This window comes from Amia ocellicauda, unplaced genomic scaffold, assembly GCF_036373705.1.
Source record: "Amia ocellicauda isolate fAmiCal2 unplaced genomic scaffold, fAmiCal2.hap1 HAP1_SCAFFOLD_30, whole genome shotgun sequence".
Lineage (NCBI taxonomy): Eukaryota > Metazoa > Chordata > Actinopteri > Amiiformes > Amiidae > Amia > Amia ocellicauda.
The window spans coordinates 1394333-1416222 of record NW_027102865.1 but is presented as its reverse complement, the minus strand read 5'-3'; the positions used below and the strand labels follow the sequence as shown (position 1 = coordinate 1416222).

The 21890-nt window shown below is 39.7% G+C and overlaps 1 non-coding gene across 1 annotated transcript; it reads right to left on the bottom strand.

The window, feature by feature from the left end:
• Positions 1-18931: 18931 nt before the first annotated feature.
• On the bottom strand, positions 18932-19048 carry LOC136729269 (U5 spliceosomal RNA). The gene has a single exon (XR_010808882.1). It is a non-coding gene; the product is annotated as a U5 spliceosomal RNA (small nuclear RNA).
• Positions 19049-21890: the final 2842 nt, after the last annotated feature.

Below are 21890 nucleotides of genomic sequence, written 5' to 3'. Positions count from 1 at the left end.
TCTTTTTGTTTACCAAAAATGAGAATGAACGTATTTCAAGTGGGTGTTGCCTTGGTTGGAAACGTTTTAAGATTATTTATGAAGTGTAAAGTGGATTTGTCTCAGTTCTCCGTAGTTTTCAATGTATGTGCCATTCAGTAGCGTTCATGTTACAGATGTGCCCTATGCAGTGGTAGGGTCAATAAAATGTCAGTAAAACTTTATTTTAGCAATTATGGAGGGGAAGAACTGCAGATAGAGGGTCCCCACTAATTATCTAACTTACCAACAACGTTTCAAATTAGGTCTTGCGAAGCTGCCAAATAATGCTGTATAATCGTATGTGTCTTCATACACCGGCTGCTATAGTCTGATAGCTTTGATTATATATATATATTTTCTCGTGAACCACAAATGCTATTTGCTTGATTTTTACAGAGTATGTTATAAATACCATTCTTATGAAGCCTGACAAATTGTATGATTATGAATATTTTCAAATCATTTGTTTGTTTTTCCTAACATGTTACAAATGTTCCCTATGTGAAAGATGCATTATATCTTAATAACGTCTAAACAATTAAAGATATACAGATTATTATTTTCGGTAAAGTTATAACACATTGCTATTAACTATGTGTGTCAGTAAAAGTTTAAAAAATCCTAATAATTTTTTATTGATCCTGCAAAATAAGTGTTTAGGGAACATTTGTAACATTAGGGTTACGATTTGCCATAGACGCGGAATGAGTTTGATTGTGATGTTAAATGGGGTTTAAAGACGCAGTCGCCTCGGTGCTGAATACTATTGCTGTGTTTCTCCACTTCTACTCCATGCTTGGGAACGCCCACATCCAGTGACGTCAAAACCGGTGGAAAAGCGGGCCGGTTCAAAAAAGATCAGCTGGATCCCAGGCCGAGCAGCAGCTCCGGCTCCAGCACCGGCACCATGTCGCTGGAAAAGCGCTAAGTGAGCTCACAGTGAGCTCAGTGTAATGTCTGCTCTGGTGAGCTCACAGTGTGACCTAGTCGTGAGTTCACGTCTTCACTGGGTAGTCCATGACAACTTAATTGACTCAATTCTTGGGCTTAATTGGTCAAAATGACCATTGGTTGAAGGTACTCAGGGACTGATGTGTAGAGAGACTTATTAAACCTGCAGGATTGTGGTTTTCCCAGAACAGAATTAACCAGTGTAGCGTTATGTTGGGTGTATTCTGATAAGAGCATTTTAGCTCTGAGCTGAAGCACTGATCTAAAGAAGACCTCTCCCCCCCAAATTTATCAGATTTCCTTAACTCATCAGCATGTGAACTGGTTTACATCAAAGTGACAGTCTTGGGAGGATGGCACCGAGAATGGGCCAAATAGCTTGGAATCCCTGCTGTGAGATGTCTGGGGAAGGGGGCCTGTAGGAAATAAAAACTCTTTGAAATGGACGAGAGCCGAAATCCCAACACAGAGCTACGAACCCGTGCCAACCGGCATTTCCAAAAGATGGCATGGATTGACATCAGTCATAAATCAAGCCCCCCTCCAATAGGACACTGGGGGCTGAAGCCGAAATCCAATCTCACAAACTAAAGAACCAATCACCTATTGATCTGACAGGCGTATAAAGGGTAACGCACGGCATCTCTCTCTCTCTCTCACCTAAACCAGTAACTCGCTGCCACAGCTCAACTTGTATCTCTGTTGCCAGAACCGGAACCAGAAACCAACTAAGTCTTTACCAGCAACAGAAGGGTTAAACTGGGAGAAGGAGATTGAGCCGTACGAAGAATTCTTTTAAAGGACTTTATTAAATAAAGAACTTTACAGACTGCGCTGCCCGCCTGTGCCCAGCCATCCAGCTGGACAATTGACTAAGTCGACTGAATACGAAAGTCATTTAAATAGCTATTTGAGTCTTAAGAAACTTGACCCTTGGAACGAACAGGGCCCTGCTTTCCTCAAAGACTTTGTCTTCAAGTAACTACGGTGGAACCCTGCTTACAAAGAAGATTTTGTGCACAACCTTGGAGCCTTCAAACCAGTGGAAAATCTGTTTGGAAAAGACTCTACATTCGCGAAACCCCAACTTCCAGGTGCATCGACTGAGTGGAAGTTCTTGGACAAAGCCGAACCGGACTGCCTTTGTTCCAAACCACACGGACCTCGTGCCGTGTGCTGTTATCTGAGCCCGAAGCCAGAGAGGCCTCTCTGCGACGAAGTTCACATAAGTTTAACAGTTTGGAGTTTGTGATTCATGACATTTGAGAAATCAATTAGAAATGTTAATCTGTGATTCATAACTCTAGAATGTGTAATATCATTTAGTTTTCTTAAATATAAATGTGTGTTGCATTCAACTGTTTTGTTGATAATTTTAGAAATAAAATCTGTCAACGCCGAGAAATATCTTCTCATTCCTGTTTAACTGTTTAGTCTGAAATTGACACAAGTTAATAGACACCAGATTATAGGTGGCCCTGCCTATCCTTAATCATTGAATAATAATCAGTTAAGGGAAATTGTGGTAACAAGTAATGATAGGATCTTTCTCTCCACCTAAACGTTAATGAGACTGATATATATATAACGAGAAGTTACCTGACATAAATACTAACCTGCATAGTTATTGAATGTCTGACTAACAATACTAATGAGAGACTCACCTTCGTCTTACTAACCGGTATTGTAGTCAATGTGTTTATAACCTTTTTTGTTTAATGATTTGTGTGTTATCATATGCGATCCCATGGTCTTTGATTTGGTCACGGAAGTGATTTGTCTTTGATTTGTTGATCTAGAGTTGAATTTTAATTAGTTTTTCCCTTTTGTATAATTAGTGTAGTGCTACATTTAGTCTTTGTTTTTGAATAAATTTGACAATTTATATCTTTGGAATTGGTGTCTGCATCCAATTATTACAGAAAATGAGTTCTACAAGATTCCAGGATTCGTGATAAGGTGATACTATAAATTCACTTCTTTAATTGAATTTTATAAGTGTACCTTACGCTACACCTTTGACCACCACGTCTTCCTCCTCCCACTGCTTGACCTCTATTGTGACCTGGATCACCTGCCGGCTCCATGTTATCGCTGTGTTGTTGAGGTGGATAGCACGCATTTCACTCGATACTCGTACCACAATGTGAAATCAATCATCAATAACCAGTTGGCAGTATTGGAAAAGCAATTACAAGGGCCTGCATACATACAGTAATGTCAAATCTGATGTGGAAGAACAATTCCTTTATCCCTCTGTTCTCCACCAGGGTTGTGCTGATCGCCTCGATTGGCAAGTTTGCAGTGTGAGGAGTGGATCCATGTCGTCGTTCCTAGGCACTTCACAGCTGTGTGGGTGGTCAGGAGCACCTGGTAGGGCCCTGTCCACCTGGGCTGTTGGGAGGACTTTCTCTTGTGTGCTTTGATATACACAGTCATCTTGCTGGAAGGGGTGGTAAACCTGCTGGGATGGTTCAGTCTGGGCGGCTTTCATCTGTGAATGGACAGCTTCGAAAGCACGTGTTAGTCCCATACAAAAAGACAACATAGCATCATCCATCAAGTGGATGTCCATTTCCCTTACAGACAATGGAGGAGTGATGGAGAGTCTCATAAGTCATCCCATAATAATCTCACACGGAGAAAGACCTGTTTTTCTCAATTTGCTGACGATTTCATTGTCATTAGGACTATAGGAAGGGGATCTGGACGTTTGAGTCCTGTTTGTTTGCATATATTAGACAGCTTATTCTTTAATATCCCATTTTGTTTCTCCACTGCTCCAGCTGACTGAGCCTGATGGGGCAGTGAAAATGTTGTTTACCTCGCAGGGCTTTGCATAGTTCCTGCACTATTGTCCCAGTGAAGTGAGTGTTCCTATCACTGGAAATTTCCCTGGAATGCGAAATCTACATATAACATCCCTTAACTGTATTTTTGCTACTTTTACTACTTCAGCCTTCCTACGGGATAGGCTTCAACCCATTTAGAACACCTATATATTATTACAAGTATATATTCATATCCACAACATTTAAGCTTTTGAACACAATCTATTTGCATATTGCAGGATTATGAGCTTGACAAATGTGGCAAGTTCTACAATATTGCTAAGCTGTTACTATAAAACCTGGGGCAAACCAATTTAAAAGACTGATGCACACATCCCCCCTTTGCCCGTGTGGCCAACACCATGCGCCACATGGGCAAACCAGGGAAAGAGTGCCTGTGAGGCAACCAATGCATTAGCAAATGTTTGAGCTCTCTTATGGAAGGTGCAGTGGCCAGTTGCAATTTCCTGGAGCTTTTACAGTGCATCTCAAATTAAATTTCATCCAGCCCCAGGTCATAAAAGTCAAACCCTAGTTACGACATACATAACACATACATTTTGTTGCTTCAAAGAGAATACAAAAGTCAGCAAAACATTCTTTTTTACAAATTCAGTTTGTAAACTGTATTGTACATATATTTGTTGCGTTTTGATTTATAAACATTATACATTGTACAAATCTTAAGTGAAGGGCAATGGACTGATTCTGACTTCATGGCTGTCATTCTATTCATTTGAATAATGTGACATCTCCACTAATAGTACATTATAAATTAAACTATCAATAGAAGAATATGTGCTACTGCGGACGTCATCTGAGCAGTTTCACAATATATTGTAGATTCCTATAATCTGGAAAACCTTTAATTATAGTATTTTAACTTATTTCTCCACTGAGTCAAGCATCACTTCAGCGTAGTGGACCTCAGCATTGGTCTGTTCAAGTTGCTGTGAGGCTGTCTTTAAAGCCGCGCCCTTGGCCTACTGTGTCTCAACAAGAACACCAGCATCTTCTCCATATGGGTCAGACATCGGTTCCTTCAGGACACGATTCATAATATGCATATCTGCCATGTGGAATAAATCAGTCTGAAGACACAATGTGTGGTTCACACAACATCAGAGATCGTCCTTATAAAAGGCATCTCTATCACATTAGTTGACATTCGCACAATCTATAAGGTTTCTAGTAAAGGGACAATTCAAAATAATAATAATCTTGATTCCAATTTATCTCATTTATCAAATTATTTCAGTACAGCACTCAGCTGTCGTCAGCAGCATCATATCTCCTGTGTTTATTGAATCAGCTTTACTTCCTAGTGTAGATACTCTTTTTGTGTGGAGTTGTCAAAGTTTCAAAACAATGTGCTTATCTTTGTCCTTTTATCTAACTTAAATACCTGAGACCATTACAATAACTATTACAGCAGCTCCTTCAACACCATAGTTAATAGTAGTTGGGTAAATGATGGCAGTTATTAATCTTTGTTTCTCAATTCATTTTTTACCAATAAACCATAATTTGAAATTATTTCCATACTCCTATTATTCCTATTTTCATTATTATTAGTTTTATGCGGTTGTCATCTAGTATGTGACGTATTCGTCTGTATCAACATCAATATTATTATCATTATTAATACAAGCAGTGTAAATTACCATTCATTACACTCTTGCTCTGTTTGTAATAAGTTATGAACCCTTACACGTACTTACAGTCTCTGCCTTGTCTCTGACTTCTCTCTCTCTCTCTCTCTCTCTCTCTCTCTCTCTGTCTCTCTCTCTCATCTCAGGCTGCTTGTCTGCTCAGGCGAACAGGGGGAGCAGAGGAGCACATACGGCCCTTGCCCCCTGCCCCCCTCTTCCTAATTGATAGGGTATTTCTGTTTGTGAAAGGACTATTTCCAAACAGTTTTATAACTTGCCATGACTATGTTTCATTAAATTAGTTATGTTACACCTTTAGTTATACCTGTAGTAACTTCATTAATTTCCCTCATATTCCAGTCAATCACCATCAGAGTCTCTCGTGGCAGTACATTTGTCTCACACAGAACAAACTCTCCTTTCTCAACCGCTTTCAATTTTGGATAACATCGCACTGCATCCCAACAGCTGTTCTTTCTCCTATTCCTAATTTCTTACAAGAAAATGCAAGTTATATTTGATCGATTTGTATTATTACTATTTATATACATTTCACTACATTATTGTAGTTAATGAATGTATTTAATCTTTGGAAAATAAGCCTTTTCATTGATCTCAATAATGATGTCCAGGTACTTCAGGAAAGCACATTTTCAAAAAATGTGTCCAGTCAATGATTTCCCCAACTAAGAACCTGCGTGGGCACTAAGACTGTCCTCCTGCGCGGCTCATGTCTTTATTGTGTCACTTCCTCCTATTGAAGTCCAATCTACACCAGTACAGGTTCAGAAGAACTGTTCCCGAATCCAGATTGAACTGATCAATAGTTAATTTCTTACCTACACATTGTATTTAGGGATCTATTACTAGGGATTTAAAAACTCTTCATTGTGGAACTCATAGCTTCCAAATGAGCACATCGTTAATTTCCTGGAGTATCTGGTTATCTATTTATCAATATGTAAGAAACCTTCACCGAATGTTTGTGGTTGCCTCGGATTCCTATTTCTAAATTTGGCTCTAATTCCATTTCTAACATGTTACTTTTAACTTCTGTATTCGTAAGACCTATTTAAATAACTTAATTTTGTATTATTATTTCTGTTTGCAATAGCATTCTGTGTACAGTTAAATGCTGACTTTCTTGTAGGTCTGTTATTACAACATATTTAACTGGCGTTTTTTAGCTATCATTCTGTAACTATTTGTGACTTATGACTCTCTTAGTCATATTCTGGACTATACAGTACATGAAAAAGTCAAAATATGGACATTTACCTTGCGCAAACTGAAAACGTACAAACATACAAAGAGACACATATTAATTTATATCCATAGTAAATTCAGATACCATGGTTTTGGTTGGCATGTTATATTGACCTGCAGTGTCTCAAACTACCCTTATTTATTACTTATCTAGTAATTTTCCTTCAGTATCTTGAGGACTGTCATTTATACTGAAAAACATATATATATATATATTTTTAATTTGTCTTCGGGGCATTCAGATTGAATTATGCCTGTTGTCTTTTCTTTCTTTTCTCTAACAAATGTTTTAAGATAGCTAGCTTTGGTTTCTCATTTCTTAATGCTTTGTATTCCTATTTTGCAAAACCGTTTTTAGGTGCTCAAGTCTATCTGAATCAAAAGTCCCATCTTCTGGAAACCTTAATTTTCTGTCACCTATTGTCCAGTCAAACGCACCGCTTCACTCCATAGTTATCATACATGTACCTTACATGTGTACCTTTAAGTGGCGGGTCGCCCATCTTACTAGAGCTGTTCCCACACAGTAACACGTTTTCCCATTTTCTATGTATCGTTTTGTACACAACAACCAAGGCGTGCAAGCCCGCAAAATAACAATAAACGACAGGGGAGAAAACATAGCAAAAAACAAGAAAACACAAATAATACTAAATCCTATATAGGAATAACAACAAACATGCTTTTCAATGTTTGCATTTATAGAACTTGTATATAACTTAATGACTTTTCTTCATTTACCATAAACACTATAAACTTCTATAAACTATAAACATGTTATTTTATATTATCACCGGCGTATCAGATATTGAACAATTAATTAGCGCTCCTTTTTTTTTTTTTTTCTAATAGTAGGTCAAACCCACTTAAGCCTGCGGGAACCCAGACAGGAAAACACAGTCCTGTTCCTTCACAAACAAGAAGACACAGTCAAGTCTATGGTAACCCTAAGAAACCATGCTCCTCGGTTATTGGTGTCAATGGATCTCATTATCCTGAAACTTTCATGATCGAAACATGGAATACTGTTTGTCAGTTTCCATAAAACTATGCATTAAGAGTAATGCAACAGTCACTTATCATTTTGAGCAGCTGTATCAATTGATAGTTAGATCTTTGTAATGAAATGAATAGACAGTGATCTCAGATGTAATGTGTGAATTGCATTTTGAAATGGTAATACTTTGATGTTAAGTTGTGTCATTTTAGTTCAATGAACAAATGATCTGAGGTTGATGTGTATTGTATCCAAGCAATTGTAAAAAAGTGTTAGAGTTTTGAAAAATGTGCATTTTGATCATCGGGTGTGAGTTTAGTGTCTAGAGTTTTGAAAAATGACATCAAGGTTCTGAAATGAGTGCCAAAGTGATTGTAAAAAAGTGTAATATCAGGGGACAGTGGCTATTAGTGATCTGGCCTTCCGTGGCCTCTGTATTAATGTAACAGGTCACATTGTATGTGTACACTGATACTTGATAGTATAATATAGTACAAGTAAAAAACATACATAGGTATCATAGAAGTATTTTGCAGAAATGATTATGGATAGTTATCAAAATGGAGAGGAAATGCTAAATCCAGTCTCCCCAGGCTGAGCTTCTATTGCTGCACCTGCTAAGTGGCTGCTGGCCCCACTATATGGATAGAGCCACACCAAGTACAAGAGTCTCCCCATTGCTATTTATATCTCCCTATCCAGTCTTCTATACATGTCAGGGTGGGGTGCCTATTCCCCTGCATGCTTTGAAACCTATAGCACCTGGGATGCACACTTGGGATCCGGTTCCTCTGCCCCTCACATACACATGAGGAATCCCAAGTGCTCAATACGTCATACTGTCTCTTTCATCTCATGTGTAAACTATGGACAAATACATGACTAAACGTGTTTAGTTGCTTTTCCCAGAATGCTTTGCGCCACGATATGCAAATAACGGGGACTATGATTGGCTCCCTGACATTACCCACACTGCGACTGATGCTACCCATTTCACTACCCAACAAAGACCCATAATATGCATGTGTCTGTCTGTCTGTCTGTCTGTCAAAGTATGTGTGTCTGTGTCTGTGTCTGTCTGTCTGTGAAAGTGAGTGTGTGAAAGTGTGTGTGAGTGTCTGTCTGCCTGTCTGTCTTTGAAAGTGTGTGTGAGTGTCTGTCTGTCATGTAACTTGCACATCTGTTAGGGCACCATATGCAGAGATGTACACATATTGTTCCTTTTCCATATACACTCACCTAAAGGATTATTAGGAACACCATACTAATACTGTGTTTGACCCCCTTTCGCCTTCAGAACTGCCTTAATTCTACGTGGCATTGATTCAACAAGGTGCTGAAAGCATTCTTTAGAAATGTTGGCCCATATTGATAGGATAGCATCTTGCAGTTGATGGAGATTTGTGGGATGCACATCCAGGGCACGAAGCTCCCGTTCCACCTGTAGCGTAAGGTACTCTTATAAATTTCAATTAAAGAAGTGAATTTATAGTATCACCTTATCACGAATCCTGGAATCTTGTAGAACTCAATTTCTGTAATAATTGGACGCAGACACCAATTCCAAAGATATAAATTGTCAAATTTATTCAAAACAAAGACTAAATGTAGCACTACACTAATTATACAAAAGGGAAAAACTAATTAAAATTCAACTCTATATCAACAAATCAAAGACAAATCACTTCCGTGACCAAATCAAAGACCATGGGATCGCATATGATAACACAAATCGTTAAACAAAAGAGGTTATAAACACATTGACTACAATACCAGTTAGTAACATGAAGGTGAGTCTCTTGTTAGTATTATTAGTCAGACATTAAATAACTACGCAGGTTAGTATTTATGTCAGGTAACTTCTCGTTATATATATATCAGTCTCATTAACGTTTAGGTGGAGAGAAAGATCCTATCATTACTTGTTACCACAATTTCCCTTAACTGATTATTATTCAATGATTAAGGATAGGCAGGCAGGCCACCTATAATCTGGTGTCTATTAACTTGTGTCAATTTCAGACTAAACAGTTAAACAGGAATGAGAAGATATTTCTCGGCGTTGACAGATTTTATTTCTAAAATTATCAACAAAACAGTTTAATGCAACACACATTTATATTTAAGAAAACTAAATGATATTACACATTCTAGAGTTATGAATCACAGATTAACATTTCTTATTGATTTCTCAAATGTCATGAATCATGAACTCCAAACTGTTAAACTTATGTGAACTTCGTAGCAGAGAGGCCTCTCTGCCTTCGGGCTCAGATAACAGCACACGGCACGAGGTCCGTGTGGTTTGGAACAAAGGCAGTCCGGTTCGGCTTTGTCCAAGAACTTCCACTCAGTCGATGCACCTGGAAGTTGGGGTTTCGCGAAAGTAGAGTCGTTTCCAAACAGATTTTCCACTGGTTTGAAGGCTCCAAGGTTGTGCACAAAATCTTCTTTGTAAGCAGGGTTCCACCGTAGTTACTTGAAGACAAAGTCTTTGAGGAAAGCAGGGCCCTGTTCGTTCCAAGGGTCAAGTTTCTTAAAACTCAAATAGCTATTTAAATGACTGACACTTTCGTATTCAGTCGACTTAGTCAATTGTCCAGCTGTAAAACTCCACTGATCAGGTGGGTCTGTAAAGTTATTTATTTAATAAAGTCCTTTAAAAGAATTCTTCGCTCAATCTCCTTCTCCCAGTTTAACTCTTCTGTTGCCGGCAAAGACTTGGTTGGTTTCTGGTTCCGGTTCGGGCAACAGAGCTACAGGTTGAGCTGTGGCAGCGAGTTACTGGTTCAGGTGAGAGAGAGAGAGAAAGAAAGGCCGTGTTTGTCCTTTATAGTCTGTCAGATCAATAGGTGATTGGTTCCTGCGTTCTTGAGATTGGATTTCGGTTTCAGCCCCCAGTGTCCTATTGGAGGGGGGCTTGATTTATGACTGATGTCAATCCATGCCATCTTTTGGAAATGCCGGTTGGCCTGGGTTCGTAGCTCTATGTCGGGATTTCGGTTCTCATCCACTTCAAAGAGTTTTTATCACCCACAGGCCCCTTTCTCCAGACATCTCATAGCAGAATAACAAACTATTTGGCCTCTTCTCGGTGCCATCCTCCCCAAAACTGTCACTTTGATGCAAACCAGTTCCAAGCTGATGAGCAAAGGAAATCTGATAACTTTGGGGGGGAGAGGTCTTCTTTAGATCCGTGCTTCAGCTCAGAGCCCAAATACTCTTATCCAAATACACCCAACATAACGCTACACACCCCATCCCAAAGATGCTCTATTGGGTTGAGATCTGGTGACTGTGGGGGCCAGTTTAGTACAGTGAACTCATTGTCATGTTCAAGAAACCAATTTGAAATAATTCGACCTTTGTGACATGGTGCATTATCCTGCTGGAAGTAGCCATCAGAGGATGGGTACATGGTGGTCATAAAGGGATGGACATGGTCAGAAACAACGGGCCGTGGCATTTAAACGATGCCCAATTGGCACTAAGGGGCCTAAAGTGTGCCAAGAAAACATCCCCCACACCATTACACCACCACCACCAGCCTGCACAGTGGTAACAAGGCATGATGGATCCATGTTCTCATTCTGTTTACGCCAAATTCTGACTCTGAAATCGAGACTCATCGGACCAGGCAACATTTTTCCAGTCTTCAACTGTCCAATTTTGGTGAGCTTGTGCAAATTGTAGCCTCTTTTTCCTATTTGTAGTGGAGATGAGTGGTACCCAGTGGGGTCTTCTGCTGTTGTAGCCCATCCGCCTCAAGGTTGTACGTGTTGTGGCATAACAAATGCTTTGCTGCATACCTCGGTTGTAGCGAGTGGTTATTTCAGTCAAAGTTGCTCTTCTATCAGCTTGAATCGAGTCGGCCCATTCTCCTCTGAGCTCTAGCATCAACAAGGCATTTTCGCCCACAGGACTGCCGCATACTGGATGTTTTTCCCTTTTCACACCATTCTTTGTAAACCCTAGAAATGGTTGTGCGTGAAAATCCCAGTAACTGAGCAGATTGTGAAATACTCAGACCGGCCCGTCTGGCACCAACAACCATGCCACGCTCAAAATTGCTTAAATCACCTTTCATTCCCATTCAGACATTCAGTTTGGAGTTCAGGAGATTGTCTTGACCAGGACCACACCCCTAAATGCATTGAAGCAACTGCCATGTGATTGGTTGATTAGATAATTGCATTAATGAGAAATTGAACAGGTGTTCCTAATAATCCTTTAGGTGAGTGTATATGTATGTATGTATGTATGCATGTCCAATTGCTTTGACAATTCAAATGCACTGAATTGAGAGAGAGAGAGAGAGAGAGAGAGAGAGAGAGAGAGAGAGTTGTAGTCCAGACCACTGCAAAATTCCTGCTGAAGTGATCTGGATCACCACCCAATGGCCCAAGGACCACTGCAAACTTGGATTTCAATGTATTTGTGTAATCTGTGTTGCAATAGCACCTACCATGTTCCTTTGTGGTGATCTGGTTAATTCTGATCTGGGAAAACCACAATCCTGCAGGTTTAATAAGTCTCTCTACACATCAGTCCCTGAGTACCTTCAACCAATGGTCATTTTGACCAATTAAGCCCAAGATTTGAGTCAATTAAGTTGTCAAGGACTACCCAGTGAAGACGTGAACTCACGACTAGGTCACACTGTGAGCTCACCAGAGCAGACATTACACTGAGCTCACTGTGAGCTCACTTAGCGCTTTTCCAGCGACATGGTGACGGTGCTGGAGCCGGAGCCGCTGCCCTTAGCCGGTGGCTAACCCACCTCTATGTTACAAATGTTCCCTAAACACTTATTTTGCAAGATCAATAAAAATCCTTTAGGAAATTTAAACTTTTACTGACACACATAGTTAATAGCAATGTATTATAACTTTACCAAAAATAATAATCTGTATATCTTTAATTGTTTAGACGTTATTAAGATATAATGCATCTTTCACATAGGGAACATTTGTAACATGTTAGGAAAAACAAACAAATGATTTGAAAATATTCATAATTACAGCATACAATTTGTCAGGCTTCATAAGAATGGTATTTATAACATACTCTGTAAAAATCAAGCAAATAACATTTGTGGTTCACAAGAAAATATATATATATATATAATCAAAGCTATCAGACTATAGCAGCCGGTGTATGAAGACACATACGATTATACAGCATTATTTGGCAGCTTCGCAAGACCTAATTTGAAACGTTGTTGGTAAGTTAGATAATTAGTGGGGACCCTCTATTTGCAGTTCTTCCCCTCCATAATTGCTAAAATAAAGTTTTACTGACATTTTATTGACCCTACCACTGCATAGGGCACATCTGTAACATGAACGCTACTGAATGGCACATACATTGAAAACTACGGAGAACTGAGACAAATCCACTTTACACTTCATAAATAATCTTAAAACGTTTCCAACCAAGGCAACACCCACTTGAAATACGTTCATTCTCATTTTTGGTAAACAAAAAGAGAGATTGTTACATATGTTCCCTATGATGCATCTACAGAGAGAGAGAGACAGACAGACACTAACTCTCTCTCTCTCTCTCTCTCTCTCTCTCTCTCTCTCTCTCTCTCTCTCTCTCTCTCAGCTGGGAGTGTGTGGGAGGGGTCTGCAGTGAGCGGGAGTGCTGCTGAGAGCTCTGTCCTTTGGCTGCGTTTTTTTGTTGCTTTACTTTTTTCAGTTTGTTTATTTTGTCTTCTGTTTTCAGTGCTTTTCTTATTGTGGGGGAACAGGGGAGGGGAGGGGGGAGTACCGGTAGTTCTTCCCGGGTCGGGGGGTCGGACCCCCTGAATGCGTCTTTTGAAAAACTGACCCGACGCCATGGAGTCAAGATCGCTCCGGTGCAGTTCTGCCCCCTAGAGCAGTGTGTGTTAGCGGTTGGGGAGGTAGCAGGGTGTGAAAATATCAAGTCTGCTGCCATTGTTATCTTCTTAAAAACCACTGATCTGCTCAATCAGCTAGTGGCTAATGGCACAGTGTTAGACGACACTTTCACCCCGGTGTTGCCGCTCGCTGCTCCTGCCCGGAAGGTAACGCTGTCTAACGTCCCTCCGTTCATCCGCACCGGCTCGGGCAGCTGATGTCCGGCATTAAGAGGGTCCCGCTGGGCTGCAAAGCCCCGCAACTGAAACACGTCGTGTCCTTCCGAAGGCAGCTGTATATGATCCTCAATAACATCAATGAGGATCTTAATGTCATTTTTAAATTTAAGATCGACAATACCGACTACGTCGTATTCGCTACTTCGGAGTCCATGAAGTGTTTCAGGTGTGGGAGCGAGGGGCATGTCGTGAGGAACTGTCCCGAGCAGGACAGGGAGCGGGAGGAGGAGCGGGGCGACGCGGGGAGGAATAGAGACACCGGCCCGCAGCCACAGATGCAGCGGGCAGACAGAGATCGAGCCCCGGCGGAGGAGACAGTCGCCGGTCGGACCGATGGTACCACTGATGCCGTGACGGGGGAAGAGCTGCCCGGAGGCGATGACGCACAGCTGGGGGACGGGGTCGAGGCAGCGGGGGATAGTGACGACCGAGACGCCGGGGGGAGATGGTGTTGAGGCGGTGCACGGGGCGCTGGTTAGTGACGAGGAACAACCTCAGCAGCCAGCAGACGGGCGGACAGACACACAGGGTGTAGCCGAGGAGGAGGCAGGGCCAGGCTCGGCGGTACAAGCCGAGGCGCCGGGTGGAAAAAACGCACTAAGAAGGTGCTGGGAGGGAGCACGGACGGTGTTGGTAAATAGTGGCAGTAAAAGAAGTGGTGGCACAGTAGTGAAGCTGGGGTAGCGAGCGGCTTGGTGGGGAAAGGTCCGGCTACACGCTGGAGCATCGCGGCTCGGAGTGACAGTGAGGGCGGCTTCACGGATTCCTCTCTCGCCTCCTCGTCCTCGGTGAGTCAGAGCTGCAGTGAAGGATATCAGGAGGTTTTTAGAGAAAACGAAGGGAAAGAGGTCTGTTGTAGTGGAGCAGTTTTTCCCAGATCGTGCACGCCTGCTGGCCTCTATTAAGTTTTTACAGAAACCCTGACCTATCAATTTGTACAACACTCACTGAAAACCATGGTTGGGGTCAATTCCTGTTTTTCAATTCCAATTCCTCCTACAAATCAATTCAAAATTGCAATTACTTTTTGCATTCACAGAATATTCTTTATTGGAATTGAATTGAAAAGGGAATTAAAAATTGAATTGGAATTGACCCCAACCCTGTTGAAAACAAAACAAAAAATACAGATCTGGTTCTTCAAATCTTCACTCTGGTTTCATTCTGTGTCGTAGTTCATTTATCTTGCTGTTAATTGCACCACCAATTACACTCTTTGGGGTACTGGGCAATTTTTTCAAGGTAGCCCCTAAAAAACATGTATCACATAGATTTAATGACTTGCACATAGATAGATATATAAAAATCTTTTAATAAACATACCACATATCTTTGAGAAGGGTTCATTAGTTACATATTGCCACAGTAAATCAACATTTTTGTGTGTGGGTGTATTTAAATGTTTTGGTGTATGCTCTTAAACTTGTCTTACACTAGTTCATAGTAAAATCTGTACTTGGCGAAGCAGCTATGCAAAGGCAGTCTTTTCTCCACTAATACCTTGGATCCCATGGCACTATTCATTATTATTATGTATTAATATGTCTGAAGCATTAATCCAAGGTGATTTACAAGGTGTTGTTGAAAGAGTGACGTGGCTGAATTCTAAGTCAGGCTTCCCTCAATCAGGTCTAACAAATTTGTTATGACTCCACCTTTACTGCTGTGTAGTAATCTGCTGGTACAAAATGGCTGCACCCCAGAGGGTGGTGGGTGAAGTGAGTCTGTAGAGCACTTTGGGATCTTTCCAGCTGCTACATGTAAGGTATTATTATTTATTAATAAATTAACTCTAGTCTCTGAAACTAAAACAAAGGCCAAAGGAACATTTCAAATGCTAACCCTTTGTGTTCTATACAGTTAAAAAGGAGAGTTAGAAATTTTGTACAACAGCATTTACATACCATATATGGCTTCCACCTTTAAGCGATCCAGAGGTGTCTTTTTCTCCGAAGTTGGATCTCTCTTGCTGCCACCACCACGAAGATTGCTCTTTAGTAATGTTGGAAAGTCAAAGACAGCAACCGTCAGGGTTCTTGCATATGACGTATTCGTGCTGCACCTCTCTGCAAGGATCCAGGACAGTTTGTCAATGTAAACTCCAGTGCCTGGGAATATTTCCACCTAAAAGACAATGGTAAATAAAAAACAAGTTTATCCCCAAACTATTCTTATATTATGTTAAGTGGAATACATTATCAGTAAGGCTGTGATTTTGTTACAGAAATGTGTTATTAAAGACCACAGTATGTCTCAATTCTAAGTTTATTAATTTACAGACATAATAAAGTCAGTGAATCTGTGACACCCATAATTCAATTACATTCTTATTATCAACTATAACTATGAATATAACTGATAATGTAGCATCATTAGATTGTTTACAACCAATATTTGTTTTCAATATATATATTTTTACCTTGTCTTTGTAATATTGTAGACCAAGAGTGTTATACCTGTTTTGGTGATTCTTTGTCAGATTCAGAACAATTTGCTGTGGGGCTGTCAGAACCACTTGATGGTGACACACTTTTGTCTTCATTGCTGATCAATGTGGCTTTTGTTACAATTTTTTTCAGATTGTCCAAAAGGTCTGGAATCTCTGGAGAAAAAAACCTTAGTATTAAATGATAATCATTTCTAGTAATATATTTAATACAAAGTGAAAACAAAACCATCAATGCCTGCAATTATACTTGAGAGACTTGCTCTATGTTATTGGCAAACTGACCTTTTTGTGGGTCATTAACATTAGCTACGAAAAAAATAAAAGAGATAAAATACAAGAATTACCAGGTCTAATGTAATGCATATAGTCATTAATGTAGGATTATGAAGTTATGTTGAAAACTTTATTTAATAATCAGTATTATTAAACTATTAGACAGTGCACATTAAGAGTCTGTATTGTGGTTCTAGATTACTTCAGTATGATCAACTATAATACATTACTCTGGAATCTAAATTACTGAAGAATAACATTTATCAAGGTAAGGAATTATTTGCTATAAATAAAAAAACTTACCATCAACCATACGGTTTCGAAGACATTGGTTTTCATTTTTAAGTCTTGTGTTTTCCTTTTCGAGCTGCTTAACGTTTTGCTGTAGCTCAACTTCACTGGACTCTTTAAATGTCTGTAGAATATGACGGGATCTAATTCTTGAAGCTCCATCGGTTTTCTTTCTTATTTTGTGCTGTATTCAGAGAGGAAAAGAGTTTAAAATGAAAATATATATATATATATGAATATGATTAAAAAAAAACAATCCTGCAATACATTTATTTAATATTTGCAGTAATTATCTCACCGGTAACTGTGGTTCATCAAGGTCACTATCATCTGAAATTTGAAGTTTTTTGTTTGGTTTAGGTACTCTCTTCATTTTAGGACAGGGCATTTTTGTTAGGTCATTAAGTTTTCTTCTTAGTTCGCCTTCTTTTCCTAAAATAAAAATAAAATAAATAAAACCCTGCATTATGTCCACAGATATTTGGGGATTATATTTATTTGTCATAAAAATACTGTGCTTTGACCATACAAATTAAGATGAACAGCCAACACTGAATCAAAACTGAAGTTAAATTATATCTGGTTTAATTTATTTTGTGATTTGGGGGATTTTATTGTAAAGCACAACACACAATAAATCGTTCTTACAAATGCCAGTCAAATATGACGAGTTTTAGCGCCCTCACCACCACCTACCATGTTATAAGAGTATGTTAGAAGTACAACACATTAATAACTTAAACATTCATTTCAAATATACTGTGATTGTATATATCAAATAGCATGTAAAGACTTTAATGTTTTTTTTTTTAAATAAACATTGTTACCAGTCATAATGATCTGCGCTTCATGGACAGGCCATCCACCTTTTGGAGGTTTGTTCGTGTCTCTCCACTCTGCTCTGAAGTTTCGAGTCGTCTCTTCGTCATCATCAGCAATGCTGAATAAATCAAAATTGCGAAAGCAAGCAGTGGGAATCACGCTGTAAGAGTCTTTGTCGACCCCGCTTTCCCACTTCACCAACGCGTGCATCACCGCCATACTACCTTCACCTTCTCGTCCGTTTTTTCTGCGCCTTTTTCCCCCGACAAGTCACGGCACAAAAAACAGTCCCGCTCTGCATTCTGGTACTTGGCGTTCTTAATAACACCAACAGGGTGTAATCGCATAGACCACTCGAGTATAAAGTACTACATATCCCATCAGTTACAGTTTTTTTTCATCTTCTGAAACTGCAATTTAGCACTTTCAACTGTTTCTTAGTGATTCCTAGAATTACTAACCGGTATTGTAGTCAATGTGTTTATAACCTTTTTTGTTTAACGATTTGTGTGTTATCCTATGGGATCCCATGGTCTTTGATTTGGTCACGGAAGTGATTTGTCTTTGATTTGTTGATCTAGAGTTGAATTTTAATTAGTTTTTCCCTTTTGTATAATTAGTGTAGTGCTACATTTAGTCTTTGTTTTTAAATAAATTTGACAATTTATATCTTTGGAATTGGTGTCTGCGTCCAATTATTACAGAAATTGAGTTCTACAAGACTCCAGGATTCGTGATAAGGTGATACTATGAATTCACTTCTTTAATTGAAATTTAAAAGTGTACCTTACGCTACATATATATATATATATATATATATATATATATATATATATATATATATATATATATATGTATGTATGTATGTATGTCCAATTGCTTTGACAATACAAATGAATAGAATTGAGAGGGAGAGAGAGAGAGACAGACAGACAGACTGACAAACAGAAAAACAGACAGACATAGACACACACACACACACACACACACACAGAGCCAGCCAGCCAGCCAGCTCAGCGATGACATCACGAGCCTCTCTCAGCTGACTGCTATGACATCACAGAGCACGTACATTCCGTTGCTTGCCGTCTGTCAACCACTCAGTCACTGCCAGCCAGACTGGCTGGCTGGCTGGATGGGGGGGCTGCTTGCTGCTGCTGCGTACCTTAGCAAGCTTATTTGCTTGACCGGCCTTCCTACTCCTCAGCCCACATGCCCACCTATGCCCGATCTGCTGTTCACCTGGATCACAGCTCCCCCCCAACAAGGCAGATCCTCCCAAAAATGGTACAAACTCACCCACGATCCCCTCCACGGAAAGCTTTAGCAAAAGGCAAAAGCGTTATACGTAATGAAGAGGAACCCGAGTCCAAGACGCATCCGACCAGCCATACATATTTGTGTGTATTAAAGATCACATTTTCTTACATTTAGTTTTTCTGTACTTTATTACATCTTATTGTGATTTATAAATGTATTGTTTCTTTTCCATATGTATGTATGTATGTATGTGTGTGTGTGTGTGCCTGTCTCTGTGTGAAAGTGAGTGTGTGTGTGTGTGTGTATGTCTGTCTGTCTGTGAAAGTGTGTGTGTGTGGGTGTGAGTGTCTGTCTGTCTGTCTGTCATGTAACTCGCACATCTGTGAGGGCACCATTTTTGCAGAAGAGATGTACACATTTTGGAGCAACATATGCTGCCATCCAGACATCATCTTTTCCAGTGACGTCCCTGCATTTGCAAAAAGATCACATTTTATTACATTTTGTTTATCTGTACTTTATTACATCTTATTGTGATTTATACTTGTAATGTTTCTTTTCCATATATATGTATGTACAGTGGGGGAAAAAAGTATTTGATCCCCTGCTGTTTTTGTACGTTTGCCTTGAGATCATTAACAAGATCCTCCCATGTAGTTCTGGGCTGATTCCTCACCGTTCTCATGATCATTGAAACTCCACGAGGTGAGATCTTGCATGGAGCCCCAGACTGACAGTTATTTTGTGTTTCTTCCATTTGCGAATAATCGCACCAACTGTTGTCACCTTCTCACCAAGCTGCTTGGTGATGGTCTTGTAGCCCATTCCAGCCTTGTGTAGGTCTACAATCTTGTCCCTGACATCCTTGGACAGCTCTTTGGTCTTGGCCATGGTGGAGAGTTTGGAATCTGATTGATTGATTGCTTCTGTGGACAGGTGTCTTTTATACAGGTAACGAGCTGAGATTAGGAGCACTCCCTTTAAGAGAGTGCTCCTAATCTCAGCTCGTTACCTGTATGAAAGACACCTGGGAGCCAGAAATCTTGCTGATTGATAGGGGATCAAATACTTATTTCCCTCATTAACATGCAAATCAATTTATAACTTTTTTGAAATGCGTTTTTCTGGATTTTTTGGCTGTTATTCTGTCTCTCACTGTTAAAATACACCTACCATTAAAATTATAGACTGATCATTTCTTTGTGAGTGGGCAAACGCACAAAATCAGCAGGGGATCAAATACTTTTTTCCCTCACTGTATGTATGTATGTATGTATGTATGTATGTATGTAAGTGTGTGTGTGTCTGTCTCTGTGAAAGTGTGTGTGTGTGTGTGTGTGTCTGTGAAAGTGTGTGTGTGTGTGCATGTGTCTGTCTGTGAAAGTGTGTGTGTGTGTGTGGGTGTGACAGTGTGTATGAGTGTCTGTCTGTCATGTAACTCGCACATCTGTGAGGGCACCATTTTTGCAGAAAGAGATGTACACATTTTGGAGCAACATATGCTGCCATCCAGACATCATCTTTTCCAGGGACGTCCCTGCATTTTTCAGCAGGATAACGCCAAACCACATTCTGCCCAGATTTCAAGCGCATGGTTGCGTAGGCAGAGAGTGCGGGTGCTAGCATGGCCTGCCTGCAGTCCTGACCTGTCTCCGAATTGAGAATGTGTGGCGCACTATGAAGTGCAAATTAAGACAACGAAGGCCCTGTGCAGTTGCGCAGCTGAGGAAATGCATAATGGATGAATGGGGGAAAATCCCGCTTGCTAAACTTAACCAAGTGGTGTCTTCAGTGCCCAAGTGCTTAATAAGTGTTATTAAAAGAAAAGGTGATGTTACATAGTGGTAAACAGTCGACTGTCCCAACTTTCTTGGTTTCTTTTCACTGCTAATGAGATGCTGTAAAGTGAGTTTTCAGGAGCTCTAATCGTATTGATGAATTCATGCAGCATTTGTAATTGAATTTCAAAAAGAAATCCTTGCTGTCTGGCCTGTGTGTATGAGATGTACTCTGTCAATCTTTGGCTAACAACTGAAACATTGGTAGAACAGAAATGGCAACATAAAAAAGAAAAGTACATTTTAAAAGAGCACATTAAATAGGATGAATATACAATTTTTTACAATCACTTTGTCACTAATTTCAGAACCTTGATGTCATTTTTCAAAACTCTAGACACAAAACTCAAAACGGTCATCACTTGTAACACTGCACAATACAATGTTTTGAACATTGGACAGCCTTTCATATCTTTAAAGAAACCTTGCACTTGCAGACTTGTTGGTTCAAATAACTAATTTATCATGAAATACCATAGTAACATAGTAACACAGAAGATACCGATAGTTACACTGTGTAGTTGTTCGTACAATCATTAAATATTGTAGTACAAAATATGTGATACATGTTTCATTATGGTACTACACATAAATACATCACTGTAAAAGGACTAGTAGAGAGAATACTACAGACACAGTGGAATCATTGAACAAAATCTGAAATGTATTGATGCAATACAATCAAATCACACCATAGGTTTCTTTGAATCCATGCAACAATAATTAGCTACAAAAAAGAACAAAACTACAGTAAAATGTCAACTGCAGTGTTCCTCACCTGGCTTAGTGTAAAAAGCAAAACAAAGGATTGATTACTGTACTTCTAAATTTCCATCAGCCCTGTGTTCTGGTTCAGGTTCTCACAACCATTTTTCACAAGAGGCATCTTGAAACTGAACATACCTGAACATACTCAGTCATCAGCTGCTTCACTCTGTCTGCATTTCTTTCAAAAGGCACACTATACTCTGTGCTACACATTGGTATGCAGTATACAGTCATTTGACAATTGAGAGTAGCCTAATGTTTAGTGCATGCTGAAGACTTGCCGCTTCTCAGTACGGAAATTTCTGATGATTGAGGCCACAGTTGATCCTGAGTTGATTCTGAGGTTT